The 13520-nt window shown below is 46.8% G+C and overlaps 1 protein-coding gene across 2 annotated transcripts in view; it reads right to left on the minus strand.

Moving 5' to 3' along the window:
* Positions 1–13144, minus strand: part of LOC138567041 (phosphatidylinositol 4,5-bisphosphate 3-kinase catalytic subunit alpha isoform-like) — a 363865-nt gene extending 350721 nt beyond the window's left edge. The window contains exons 1-2 of one of the 2 annotated variants that reach the window (XM_069644877.1): positions 12671–13144; positions 802–1000 (exon numbers count right to left, since the gene is read on the minus strand). The gene's annotated coding sequence lies outside the window, so the exon portion shown is untranslated. The remainder of the gene's footprint in view (positions 1–801; positions 1001–12670) is intronic. The other variant, XM_069644869.1, reaches the window with a different exon arrangement.
* Positions 13145–13520: the final 376 nt, after the last annotated feature.

The following is a 13520-nucleotide window of genomic DNA, read 5'->3' on the forward strand; positions in this document are numbered from 1 at the left end:
GTTTTCCCTCACCCAGGCCCAACCATAATGTTCAGCTTCCTCAATTGCTGCGAGTAGGTGAGGGGATTTGGGCTTTGGTGTTGCATTTGTCGCTTCATGCGTTTTTCTTTTGGGAGCCATCAGACTGTTTGTGGGTAAAAAAGGGACAACAGAAATGTTCTATTCTTTGTTGTTTAAAATGACTAGTAAAATATTAGGTGTCACCCGTGACTGGGTAACTGCTGTTGATGTGTCTATTCTTTTAGTTTGCAAGCTGCTGTCAACAATGTTTTAAGGTTTGAATCCTCAACCTTTGTTTAACTCCCAAAAATTGTTTATCTGTGCCACTGCTTGTCTGCACAAACTTCACGTTGATTTCTTAGGATTTATATTTAAATAAATGCTTCCTTTATTTCTGCGTGAGCCTGGGCCACGTATTTCTTGTAATTGTTTAAAGTTCTATTTCAGCAGCGCGCTCGTAATGTGCTGCTGGTGCGCTTTTTATCATGCAGCTGGGTAAAATGAGCCCTGCGTTGTATTTTGTAAAAAGTGCTTGCGTCTATTAAGTATCCATCAAACCTTATCCCTTGTACAATTTCTTTTGTTTTGTAATTACTTGCAAAAAAGGTCCCCCGTTCGTAACAAAGACCTTATGCGTGTAAAACCTCCAAACTCCCTTTATCAGTTTTGCAACTATGGATGCAATGTCAATAGATTGCTCCGTGTTGGCTTGCTTCCAAGTCAGGGCATTTACATTTCTTTACGGAACGCTCGGCCCAGGCCTTTAGTTACCGCGCAATATCAATGCAGGGGCTTACTTACTTTGACAAGCTGGAATTGAAACTGCCGCCTGCCCGGGTCGCTCGCCTTGGATTCCTTTGTTTGTTTGTCTTTCCGGACGTCTCCTTCAAGTTTGGCGCGTGCCTCTGGTCGCTCAGGTGAACCTGGGAATCTTCTCGCTTTTTTTGAGCAGGGACAATGCTCGGTAGTGGAAACAAAGACGCTGCGGCTGCAACGAACTCTGCAATAGAAGGGAAAGTAGGGAAAGATGAAGATGCCTAGTTAAAAGCACACTTCAAAAGACAAGAGGTGGAAGACACTGAGTGAACAGTGAACTTCCAGGCTGTTTGGGACCCCGTTCAGGGACGACAAACAGATTGTGGTTGGCGAGAGCTGTGCTGCTCTTTTTATAAGACCCAGGGGTAACCCTGGGTCTTTGAAGTGTGTCAGTGGGGGCTGAAGTCCAACCCCCGTCTGGCAGCAGCCGACTGTCTGCCCCCCTTGGCCCTTGGGGGGGGGGGGCAATGCATTGTGATTCCCCTGCCACTTGTTGTTGTTTCCTCTAGGTGCTTAGCACTTTTTTGTTTTGTGGGAGGGTGGGGTGATGTTCACACCTCACCCTTCCCTCCCTTTGTGGGGACAGAGACTGCATGTCTCTGTGTGTGATGGGGAGAGGGCCAGGCAAGTGGGGGAAGGAGCTGCCCCTCTCCAGGGCCTGTAGATGGTACCAACAGTTACCCTGTTGGTAAGGCCCTACAGCATAGCCCATTCTGGAGGCCTGTTAGGATTTTTATGGGGATGGTATATTGCGGTGTGGGTGGTTGAATTCCTCTTGGGATGAAGCTACGCTCTTCTGGGAGTTTATCTGCATAACCCATTCTGGTCTTTCCTTCTTAACCTGGGCTGCAGTTAACCTCATCCTGTTAATCGAGGGCAGCTGGGCAATCTTAGGTTCAGGAAGGGTTCCAACGTTTACATTTGGAGCTCTACAGTGGGCAATGTGGCCCTGTTCCTGAATTGAGTGCTACTAACGGTATTACCCAAATTGACCTTTTACAATTGACCTTTTATCCTAATTTACCTAATAATAGTGGTCCTAATTGACCTTCTGCACAATTGACCTTTACCTTTGTTTTACTATATATATATATATATATATATATATATATATATATATATATATATATATATGTGTGTGTGGGGTGGGTTTGGGCTAGTACATTATATTATGAGATTTGGTAGAGGGTTTTGGATTGAGTGCGGGAGGTTCCCCCTTCAGATATGTCCTAATTGGCCTTAGTTTCACGATCAATTGTGCAGAAGGTCAATTCTCCCGCGATCAATTGTGAAAAGGTCAATTAGTGTACATCCCTACTAACACTTATTATTTCACTATTTGGCTTCAGTCGAGTGCCGTGCGTCATCTAGCTGCTGCTACACAGCCATTGTGGCCTTGTTCACAGCGACAGGACTCTGCAAATATGAGATTTAAAAAACCATGACATAGCACGATGTATGTAGTGCAATGCCGCGATTATTTGCAAAATGTAAGAGTCGGAGGAACATAAATGTACACGTTTATATAACTAAAAATGGCCGGAACTCCCTTGAAAATGAACAATAAATTGTGGCCAAAATACAAAAGGAAGGCCTTTCACATCCTGCACCTGGCGGCTCTTCTGGTTATCGCTTGCAAATGGAAGGTGCCGGACCCTCCGGTATTAGCGGACTGTTTGCATAAACTCTGGGACGTTGTAGCCTTGGAATGGGTTACCTATACCATTCAGGGGGACCAAGCCAAATTCCCGCTAGAGTGGGCCCCAATCCTAGACATGTTGCAGGGGGACTATTTAGTACAATATTGCCCGCACAGGTTGCGTCTGCTGGACATCTCTTAGTCGCGTAGGTCTGGTGGAACTCTGTGTGTGCCTGGGGGGTGGGGGGAGGGGCTGCCAGGTGTTCAAGTTTCTGTTTGTATCCATTATGTAAAACCAATAAAAATAAATTTGAAAACAATAATAATGTGGATGGAAGAATTAAAATAACACAAGTATTGAAGTCGTGGAAGTCAAACAGGAGTTTGTGGGGCCAGGGGGTAGTAATACCCCATGCAAGGGAGACAGAAGGGACATTAAAAAAGTGAGGTTCATTAGGGCTCTCACTCTTGTGCACATTTGTGACTGGTCCGGTACTTTTCCAGCAGCAGCATTAAATGGGGAATCGGGCAGTCCATCCCTCACAAACCCTTTCAAAACTCCTCAGGGGTTACATGAAAACATGGGGCAGCCTTCATTCGCTTTCACCAATACGAACCCCCAGAATGCCCCTTTCCGCAGCGGCTCGGAGAAGCGCATTTTTGTTCATTTAGTCAAAATGTCTGCGAATGCGTCTTTCATGGAGGAGTCTCCAGAAGCCGCCCAGGTGAGCATGCAGCCTTATGCGAGGTTGGGGAGATTTTCCTGACCCCTTTTCTTACAGGGGAGAAGGGACACAGACAGCTTGGGCTGACACTAACAAAATCACTAACAAATATATAATTAGGGATTAAAGAGATCCAACCAAGAGTTTAATAATGGACCCCTCGCTCGCCATTTGTGAGGAGTACATCAAACCTGGTCCTGCATCCAATGACTAGTGGAAGGCAGCTGTGCGACCCTTCCGTAAGAATGGAGGTTTGCACTTACTCCTAACGTGGCTCCTGGCTGCGTAGCACTCACCAACCCTAGCACTTCATCTGTGGCTCACCCAGGAGCTCGGACTCCCCAGCACTTACCCCCTCTGCCCTCTTCCTTGCTGCACGTGCACGTTCTGAATCCTTACAGGGCATATTAGGTTCCTCCTTTCATCCGTTTCCCCCCATTGTTCTTATTAAATATTGGGTTCTGTGTTGTATTTCACTCCCTTTTCTCTCACTCTGTGGGCGCTTTGAAACAGTATTTTACTTGCTGTATAAGCGCCTAACAAGCAATAAATAAATAAATAAAATACGAATGGGTGAATGCGGTCCTGCAAACCCAACATCTGCATTTTGGAGCCCTCATTAAGGCACGCTTGAGCATCTGGACAGATAAAGGCTAATAGTTATTAATTCACAATGAATGCAGGCATAACAAGCCTTCCTTGACTAACCTGCTGTTTTTTTGTTGAGAAGATGGCACACATGGGGTTCAGAGATGAAGCGGACATGGCAGGCTTGTACTAGCCGCACGCAGAGATGGAGGCTTTGGAGAGCTGGTAGAATGGGGCACGCTCATGATTTCAGGTCGGATAAGTTCTGGTCGACAGACAGCGAGACTAAATAGGGCAGCGATTCATGGCACAGCTGCTGAAGGCTTTCATATGCATTGCAGTCTGGCAGGGTTGCCTATGGGTTGCAGCAGGTTATGTTAATCAGCTGTTATACTATACTTCACCCATCACCATAGTGATTTTACAGCAGCGACACCTGTCTGGATAGTGCCATGTTTAAATGGATTGTATATAATCTTTGTTGCGTTCAGCTGAGCGGCCACCCTCACACTGCCAGACAAATGTGCTCGGGGTACACTTCACATGACCACACAAGAGTGGATGTACACGTGGTTACTGGTTATGGGGCCCTCCAAATGATTCAGACTACAAGTTCCATGATCCTTCACCACTGACTAAACACGTGTAAAGCCTGGACACGGCATGAACGTGGTGCAGAAGGCAAATACAGAAATTTCTGTTGAACGTTTTTCTTTTTCCTTTTAATCTGATGATGTTTTGCACCTATGTTTCCATTTCAAAATGATAATGTGTTTCTTAATGTAATGCGATGTGAATTGTACTATGAAAATCTGTTTTTATACCTGTTCTATTGGTCTATTTATGTTTTTTTTTTTAATTGTTTTGAAAGGTTCATCTAATTTAACCAACCAAAATAAGAATAAAAATAGACTTTTTAAAAAAGCATCAAATTTTATTTATACAATTTGAGGAGAGGACACAGTGTAAAAAATAACCAGAGTATAAAACTTTTAACAAAAACCTTTAGACTAAAGCCAGGTCTTTAGCTGGTGCCAAATGCATACGATATCCTAAATCTGGGCGAGAGGGCCGTTCCTACACATGACCCTCTGCTCCTGGAAAGGAGCGTCTGAGGGCGTAAGAGTAGTTGAACTTCCGGGCTTCCAGTTAGTTGCAACTGGTAACGGCACGAAAGCCAATGTAGGCCGCCGGAGACATGGGCTCGGACTGGCTGGAGACGGTGCATGTCTGTACAGTGAAGGCATGCTACCTCGCACTGGGCTCTGGTATCTAGTGGGAACCAATGCACACGAGTCAGGTTCTCAAATTTCCTGGCCAGAGCGCGGAGAACTGCGTTCATGAGGCAGAGGATTAATGAAGGAAGGTTAGACAGAATATAGTTGCCCATCACTGTAAAGACATCTGTGGCAATTCGTTTCACTCACAGTAATTCCCTCGAAGTAATTTACCTTGGAGAAATTCTGCTGACAAAACTCATCATTTTTTGTTTCTTTTATTTGGGGTTAGGGGGGGGTTCTCCCCCAAGCCCCACTATCTCAAAACTAACCACCCTTCCCCAAGCCCCTCAGTGGAATTATTTCGAAGTAAAACACTTCAAAAGACTTCCTGTCGGCAATAGGACTGCACACGGTCCAGTTCACTGTCCCAGGAGGATAAACGGGCTCTCCTGGGTGTGGTCTCTTTGCATGGCTTTCCTGCCAGTTCATGGTCTCCTCCGTCACTCGTGCTTTGTGGTGTTGCTGGGAGTGTTGTCTCCTTTCTATTTCTATTTTGTTGCCATGGTTTCTCCAACTGCACCAGTGACAGCAATGGTTTACCTCTAACAATTAGTTTCTGGCATGCATGCATGCATTTTTCTGGCATCTTGGTGTTGTTTGCGTGGGCCACCTGCAGGAACTCAAGAGCCATTTCACAGGGGTTTACCACATAGCCCCACGAGTTCCTCTGCCCTTTGCCCTCTGGCACAGAACTTTATTGTATCTAGGGTGACCATCGCAATATCTGCAAATCGTTTGCTCGTTCTCCAAAACCCTTCCTCGAACACAGGGTCATTCATCCCATGTTCCAGCAGGCGATGGAGATACTTGAAACTGGCAAAGATTCTCTGTCATTGGCACCTTTAGCATTTAATAACGATAATTTTCCTCAATCGTGCATATTTTAGTTTGGAACTAAAGAAGCCGGATCCATGTGACTGTAACGAATTAAAAAAGAAAGAATTACATTTAAACGAAACAAAGACAACGAAAAAATATCGGTTTTGTTTTTAACCCCTTACTCCACCCCACATATTTATTTGAAACATTCTGTATTTTTTTTTTATTGTTTTTGTTTCGTTAAAATGGAATTCTTTATTTTATTATCGTTAAAATCACAGGATTCCAGCAAGCCACTGCCTCGGTCGGACGAGGACTCCCCTGATTTGGCACAAACGGTGGTGGAGGTGTGGTTGGCTGCATGCTGGCTGACTCTACTTTTCTGGTGACTGCAGTTGCAGACTAGAGGCACTGTAAGCCTGGGATCTTGCTGCGGATGGAATTCGTGGACTTGGAGAATCAATGATAAGCTGGAGATCAAGCTTTATTGTGGTTGTTGGGATTTAGCAAGCCCGGTGGTGGGGAAAATCGCAGAAGCTGACCTGTTGCTCTGTTCAGTGCAGGGTTGTCCAACTCCAGGCCTGGAGGGCTGGAAATCTGATGGGTTTTCAGGATATATCTCTTTAATATTCATGAGAAAAACTGTGCATGCAAATTGATCTCATGAATAGTAATGAGCGGTGCCCCGAAAAACCGACGTGTTTCCGGCCCTCGAGGCCTGGAGTTGGACAACCCCAAGCGCCTGGTTAGGTTAGCGCCCCGTCTTCTGAATCATTCAAACGTAACAATGGAAGCGGGACTCTGTGCAAGTCCCGTCACTACAACCACACATTCAGAAGTCAAGTGGAAAGCAACAGGACCAGGATTGCAGATGTGTACAAGACATCTCTGTACAAAATACAAGGGCCCACACCCCACTTTGCTCCACCGCTCTGCATAAATACTAGAGCAAACGTTGGGAACAAGAGTATCAGCCAACGCTGGCAAGGCAAACAGATTTGGTTTTTGTGAAGGCATGAGACAATAATTTGCTAGCCACTGCCATAATAGCACTACCTGGCAGCTGCTGAGAAATGGTGCAAGTACCTTGGCATATGTCAGCAGTGCCTGGCAAATGCCTATCTAAAATCTATACACAAGTCAAGGATGTGTCTTTGCAAATGCTTGTTTTTAACATGACAGGGAACAGTTATAATTCATGTGGCTGAAGGTAAACTTGGTTAAGACATTTTTATTACACCAGTAGTGCATTTGCAGCTGCAATTAACGCTCATTAGACTGCTTAGAAATAAAACGGGCAGGCCAACGTTTGACGATACTGATAGATAGATCTACCTCAAAAAGATCCTAGGACAGGATTATGGACGGAGAGGGGCAGATAGTGAGTGGGAATGGTCATAGGGTTTGGAATGGCCATGGGCAGAATATAAGTCTCCCCCCTACATACTATCTTCCTCCCATCTGTAATCCAGTGCACTAGTTCAGCGTGTATACCCTTGCCCCCCCACCCCAAAGAAATCTTCACCTCAATCGGCAGAATCGCAAGATCCATCCTTAACTTTCCCTCACCTCAGCAGGCATCTTCCCTGCAGCCTTCAAAACACCTCATGTCAAATCCTTCCTGAAAAAACCCTCTCTCGACCCCCTCCTGCTGGCAAACTACAGACCTATTTCCAACACTTGTTTTCCTAGCCAAATTCCCGACCGCACTGCCTACTCCCAGCTCATTACTTTCACGGAAGCCAACCACCTCCTCCTCGACCCCGTCCAGTCCCTAGAACTGAATCATCCCTAGTTTCCATCTCTAGTTTCCATATGGGATGACCTCAAAAACACTGTAGACACCAAGTGCTGTGCCGCAGCGGCCTTCAACACCATCAACCACAGCATCCTCTTCGACAGACTCCACTCCCTTGGCATCAGGGACACAGCACTAAGGTGAACGCCCTCAGTCCTTCCCAACAGTCACCAAATCACCCACCTTCCCCCTTTCACTTCTTCCACCCGCCCCGTCAGTAACAGAGTCCCCCAAGGCGCCTGCCTATCCCCTTCAACCTCTACATGAGCCCTCTTCCCACACACAACCTCACCTGCTACAACTATGCCGACGACACACAAATCTTTAAAATCCCCAAGTCAGTCTCTACCCCTCACCCAGACCTTTAATCCTGCCTCACTAACATGGACCGTTAGATGGTGGTCAACCACCTCCTGCTCAATCCTGGAAAAAAAAAAGAGATCATGATCTGCAAAAAAGACAGCCCTCTTCCCGCAACCCGCCCCCTAGCCTCCCTTGCTAGCCCACCCACGCTACATCCGCCACAATCATAAACTTGAACTGCACGATGGGCACCAACCTGACTATCACAACACATGTGACAAAATCATGCTACCGATACCTCTGCATACTTAGACGCATCTTCCCTTACCTCTCCCACCTCCACAGAGTGACAGCAATCATGTCCATTGTCCTCTCCCGGCTTGACTACGCAATCTCTACCTAGGCACCCCTGCCTAACAACTTAACAAGCTCCAAAGGGTCCAGAACTCTGCAGCAAGGCTCCTGCTCACACTCAGCCCCCATGGAGCACATCACCCCGCCATCCCCATCCTCCACTGGCTCCCAGTCGGACAACATGTCTCTTTCAAAGCCACATGCATCCCTCACTACGCACAACAGACCTAAATTAGAAAATACCTTCAACAGAAAGTCACTCAATACCACCCCAAAAGAAACCTGCGCTCAGGAACTGCTCTCTTACTGGTGATCCCCCTCCTTCAAATCAAACAGAATTGGTGGCACCAACTTTTCCGTCCAAGCCCCCTCTATGTGGAATTCTATACTGTTTAGCATCTGACGCATAGACCACTTGGCCTTCCGAAAAGGCCCTCAAGACAAGGTTTAGCCCCTCTGCACCCTGACTAACCCTCTCCCCCTGTGAGCAAGCTATCCAACACATGCTGACCATGCAATCACCATATCGCACCCCATACTTATGGGAGACTGCCAAAGCAAGATTCATTTGTAGGGCAACCAAGGTATTGCATTGGATGAATCTTGAGGGTAACCAATGCACTGCAACTAGATGTCCTTTGAGGGTAGCCAATGGTTCGCCCAACATTTTTTATTTAAAAAATAGATAGGCAACATAAAAAAAAAAAACGATTGGCGTTTTTTTTTCGAAGTCCCTATGTAAAATTTTGAGCAATTCAAGCTCAAAAATTGAAAAAGCAAGCACATGGGCGCATCCATTTTGTGAAATGGCTGCCCGCCTGTGCTGGCTTTTGCGGCACTAATGAAGGAAAAGCCAGCCAGCTGTAGTAAACAAAAGCTACCACTGGGTGGCTTTTCCTTCATTGGTGCCGGGACTTGGAGGACGCGGACCAGAGACTACAGGCAGAAAAGCTGCAGCTGCATCTCGGTAAGTGCCATTTATTTTGTTTAAAAAAAATAAGCACTAGCTGCGTTTTATTTTCTAAGTTTTCCGGGCTGTAGGAGCCCGGAAAACATAGAAATAAAACCGCAGCTTTAAAAACGTATTTATGTTTGTGGTCGCTTTTGAAGCGACCGCAAACATAAATACAAAGTTATTGTGTTTGAAAACGCTGTGGTTTTTCTTTCTGAGTTTATCAGGCTCCTCCGAGTCTGAGAAACTTAGAAAGAAAAACCACAGCGTTTTCAAACACAACAGCGTTGTGCTTCTGCCTAAATCTGCTTTCCCATTTGGGGCTTTAGGGCTCCCCACGGGGAGCTCTAGAGCCCCAAATGGGAAAGCAGATTTAGGCAGAAACACTGCAGCATTTAGCATTTCCCATTTGGGGCTCTCGGGCCCCCCGTGGGGACCCCGAGAGCCCCAAATGGGAAATCAGATTTAGGCAGAAATAACGCGGCATGTAAACACAACCACGTTGTGTTTCTGCCTGCCTTGGCTTTCACTTTGGGTCTCCGGTGCTCCCATGGGGGAGGGGAGCACCGGAGACCCAAAGTGATAGCCACGGCAGGCAGAAACACAACGCGGTTGTGTTTGAAAACGCTGCGTTTTTTTTCTGAGTTTCTCAGGCTCCTGAGAAACTTAGAAAGAAGTTTTTGAAGCGACCACAAACATAAATATGTTTTTAAAGCTGCGGTTTTATTTCTAAGTTTTCCGGGCTCCTCCAGCCCGGAAAACTTAGAAATAAAAACCGCAGCTAGTGCTTATTTAAAAAAAAAAAAAAAAAAATAGCACTTACCGAGATGCAGCTGCAGCTTTTCTGCCTGTAGTCTCGGTCCGCGTCTTCCGAGTCCCGGCACCAATGAAGGAAAAGCCACCCAGTGGTAGCTTTTGTTTACTACAGCTGGCTGGCTTTTCCTTCATTAGTGCCGCAAAAGCCAGCACAGGCGGGCAGCCATTTCACAAAATGGATGCGCCCATGTGCTTGCTTTTTCAATTTTTGAGCTTGAATTGCTCAAAATTTTACATGGGGACTTCGAAAAAAAAACGCCAATCTATTTTTTAAATAAAAATTTTTGGGCGAACCATTGCTTTAATTCTTGTTAGGTTAACCAATGTATTGCACTTGAATGAATCACCAGAGGTAACCAATGTACTGCACTTGATATATTATGAGGATAGCCATTGTACTACACTTAGTTTAATTTTAGAATAGCCAATGAATTGCACTTAGATGAATTTTGAGGGTAACCAATGTATCACATCTAGACGATTCTCCGAGGTAGCCTATGTATCGCATCTAGCGAATATGTAGTACTTAACCGCGCCCTGAATTTCACCCCCTGCTAAATTCAGCAGCGTCTGTGCAACCAATGTAACCAGCCAGGACACGCGGGTATATATCAAAAGCCATGCTTATCGAAACTAGCCTAAGGCACTACCACCCACTCATCTACTACTAGACACTACTTTAAAACACGGTACACAACATAATTTGGTCTAGCTGCTCTCATAACAACTCTCCTGCTCCTGTATACTCTCCAAACTACCACTCTGCACCCATCCACTACATGCGCCACTCAAAGACACCTTGCACATTCACCTGTCTAAAGAATGCAGCTATACCCCATGATAGAATTGGGTCTTGCTGTGCATATATTTCTCCTGCTCTCACACTCTCCCCAAACTACCGCTCAGCACCCACGCACTAGATGCATTACTCTAAGACACATTGTACAACACACCTGCCATAAGAATGTAGCTGTCCCCATGACAAGTCGGTCTAGATGCACACATAACGTCTTTCCTGCTCTCACACTCTGCAGATTACCTCTCAGCACCCACCCACTACATGAATAACTGTAAGACACACTGCACAACACACCCGCCTTAAGAATGCAACTATCCCCCCCACGATAAAAATGTGGTCTAGCTGCGCGCAAGGTTTTTCTGCTCTTGCTCCCACATATCCTCCAGCCCACCTCTCAGCACCCATCCGCCACATACATGACACTAATACACTTTGCACAACTCTTCTTCCAGAAGAATGCAGCCACACCCCAAGATAAAAATTTGGTATAGCGGCACACATTATGCCTTTCCTGCTTTCAGACGCTCCTGGTACACCTCTCAGCACCCTTCCAAAATCCCAACTCGACATGGGTCGCAACCAGGGACTTAGGCAACCCTACATACCTTCGTATTGGCAAAAAATTAAACACACGCATTCCAACTCTCTCTGATACCTGGACTTCTGTCCCCCGAGCGGGTTCAACCGACAGCGTGTTGGGACCATACCAATGGTGACTGGCGCTATGCAAATGACAATTACATAAAAGAATAAAAAGTCACTCAGATATGGAATTCTGTTTATGTCCAGAAATTCTGGAAAGATCCAAGAGTGTTTTTTTTTTTTTTTACTTGTACAGGTGAATGTAGTGATACAAAGAGTCCAATATCTCAAACCCCATGTGTAATACCTCACTGCAGCGGATACCGTCTCTCTGCACACTTCTGCAGGCAGTGCATTACAAGAGCCATGCCACCAACTGAATATAATTGGCTGGCTATCTAGCAGGAGGGGGATGCTAATTACACAGAAAAACGTCCCAAATAAATCCTGCCATTGGCAGCGAAAGCATGATGAGAGAAAATAGAGCTATTTACTAAATGACAGTCACCCAGGCCAGCCAATATGAAAAGCACAGGAAAGGTCAGGAATTGGCATGTAAGTGCTTCTGACAAATCAGAGGCAGCCCACAGCGTGGAGAGGGGGGGGAAATCCACAAAGCACTGTATTCATCCACCAATGAAAGTAACTCCCCGCCACAATCCATCGCAATCTTGCTGGGTGTCGCCTTAGTGCCACACGTGAGCCAAAGGACCAAAGTGAACGGGAGTGCTCCAAATGAAAACGCTGCATGTTGGCCGCGCAGTCTAGTTTCCAGAAATGTGTTTCATTTTAAAATGAGTCTTTTTTTTATTGCCGGCTGAGTGACTCATTCCCGTTTTTTTTTTTCCAGAGCAAAATTGCATTCCAATAGAGAGGGAGTGGGGGCAGTGAGAAAAAAAAGGGGACAAAAGAAACTGCAAGCCCTTGAAGAGATAATGAAACGCGATTTTCTCCTCCGTTTGACACCTCGTAAAGCAAAATTGTACGATTTGAAGGCGACCACCTACTCATCTAATGGGGGTGGAGGGGACCCGCCCCCAATGGAAATGAAACGATGCTGTCACCGGTGTTTAGACCTGAGCTGGTATTTACCCAGCAGACCCAGAACCGGTTGTGTTTGCAAATTAATTTAAATCGCAGATATCAAGAAAAGCAGAGGAGCGGGGTACACGGGAGGAAAAGGGGTTGTTGGTACTTACATGGGCTCAGCTGTTGTGAGTTGCTAGGTGCTGTTCACCGGGTGCCAGGTGGGGGCCGGGTGAAGTGTCCGGCCAGTCTGACCGGCAGCAGAAAAGAAAGGGGGATTCCTGCCAAGAGAGGGGAGCCGGGAGCTCCCGGAGCCAGGGGAGGCGTGCAGCTGTCCTCTCCCGCTGCCGGCTCTCCTCCCCTGCCCTGGGTGGCCAGCCTTGCCGGGATCAGAGCAGCGCCTGGGGAGGGAGGCCTCCCTCTCTGCCTGGCTCTGGCCTGGGGGGCTGGGAGCAGGCATGGGAAGGAAGGGAAGCGGGGTTAGGCCAGGCTTGCTTGCTTGCTTCCTTCCTTCCTGCCTTCCTTCCGCCAGGCTCTCTCTCTCTCTTTCCCCGTCTCACCGGGCCGGAGGTGGGTGGGGGCGGCTGCTGGGCTTGTAGCAATGCGAGGAAGGGAGAGAGAGCAGCAAAGGAAACGCTACATTTCCCAGCCGCAGCATTATTAAAGGGGCAGTGTGCAGCCTTGCGCTCACCCATTGGCGAAACGGAGCAGGATTTCATGTATTTAGCATCTGCCTTTCTATGCCTTTCAGATTTAGGGGCTACGGCGACCCTTTTTAGCCAGGGTCTGATCTTGCCCCTGCACCTGTCCCTGCACAGCATGCTCCCCCAGACATGTGTGCCAACTTCATAAATGTATTTGGTGGGGCCCAGGCAGTGACGTGAAATCATCAACATTGAATGGAGATGGTAAGGTGTGCAGGGGTGTTGCTAGATCTGGAAAAGATCAGGGGCTAAGCTAATGTCAGGACTGGCGGGACTCGGGGCTAGGTAGCATTTTGGTTGTAGCACCTGAGCTTCTATC

The sequence above is a fragment of the Ambystoma mexicanum genome, chromosome 1p (genome assembly GCF_040938575.1).
Source record: "Ambystoma mexicanum isolate Mex_15411 chromosome 1p, UKY_AmexF1_1, whole genome shotgun sequence".
In the NCBI taxonomy this organism is placed as follows: domain Eukaryota; kingdom Metazoa; phylum Chordata; class Amphibia; order Caudata; family Ambystomatidae; genus Ambystoma; species Ambystoma mexicanum.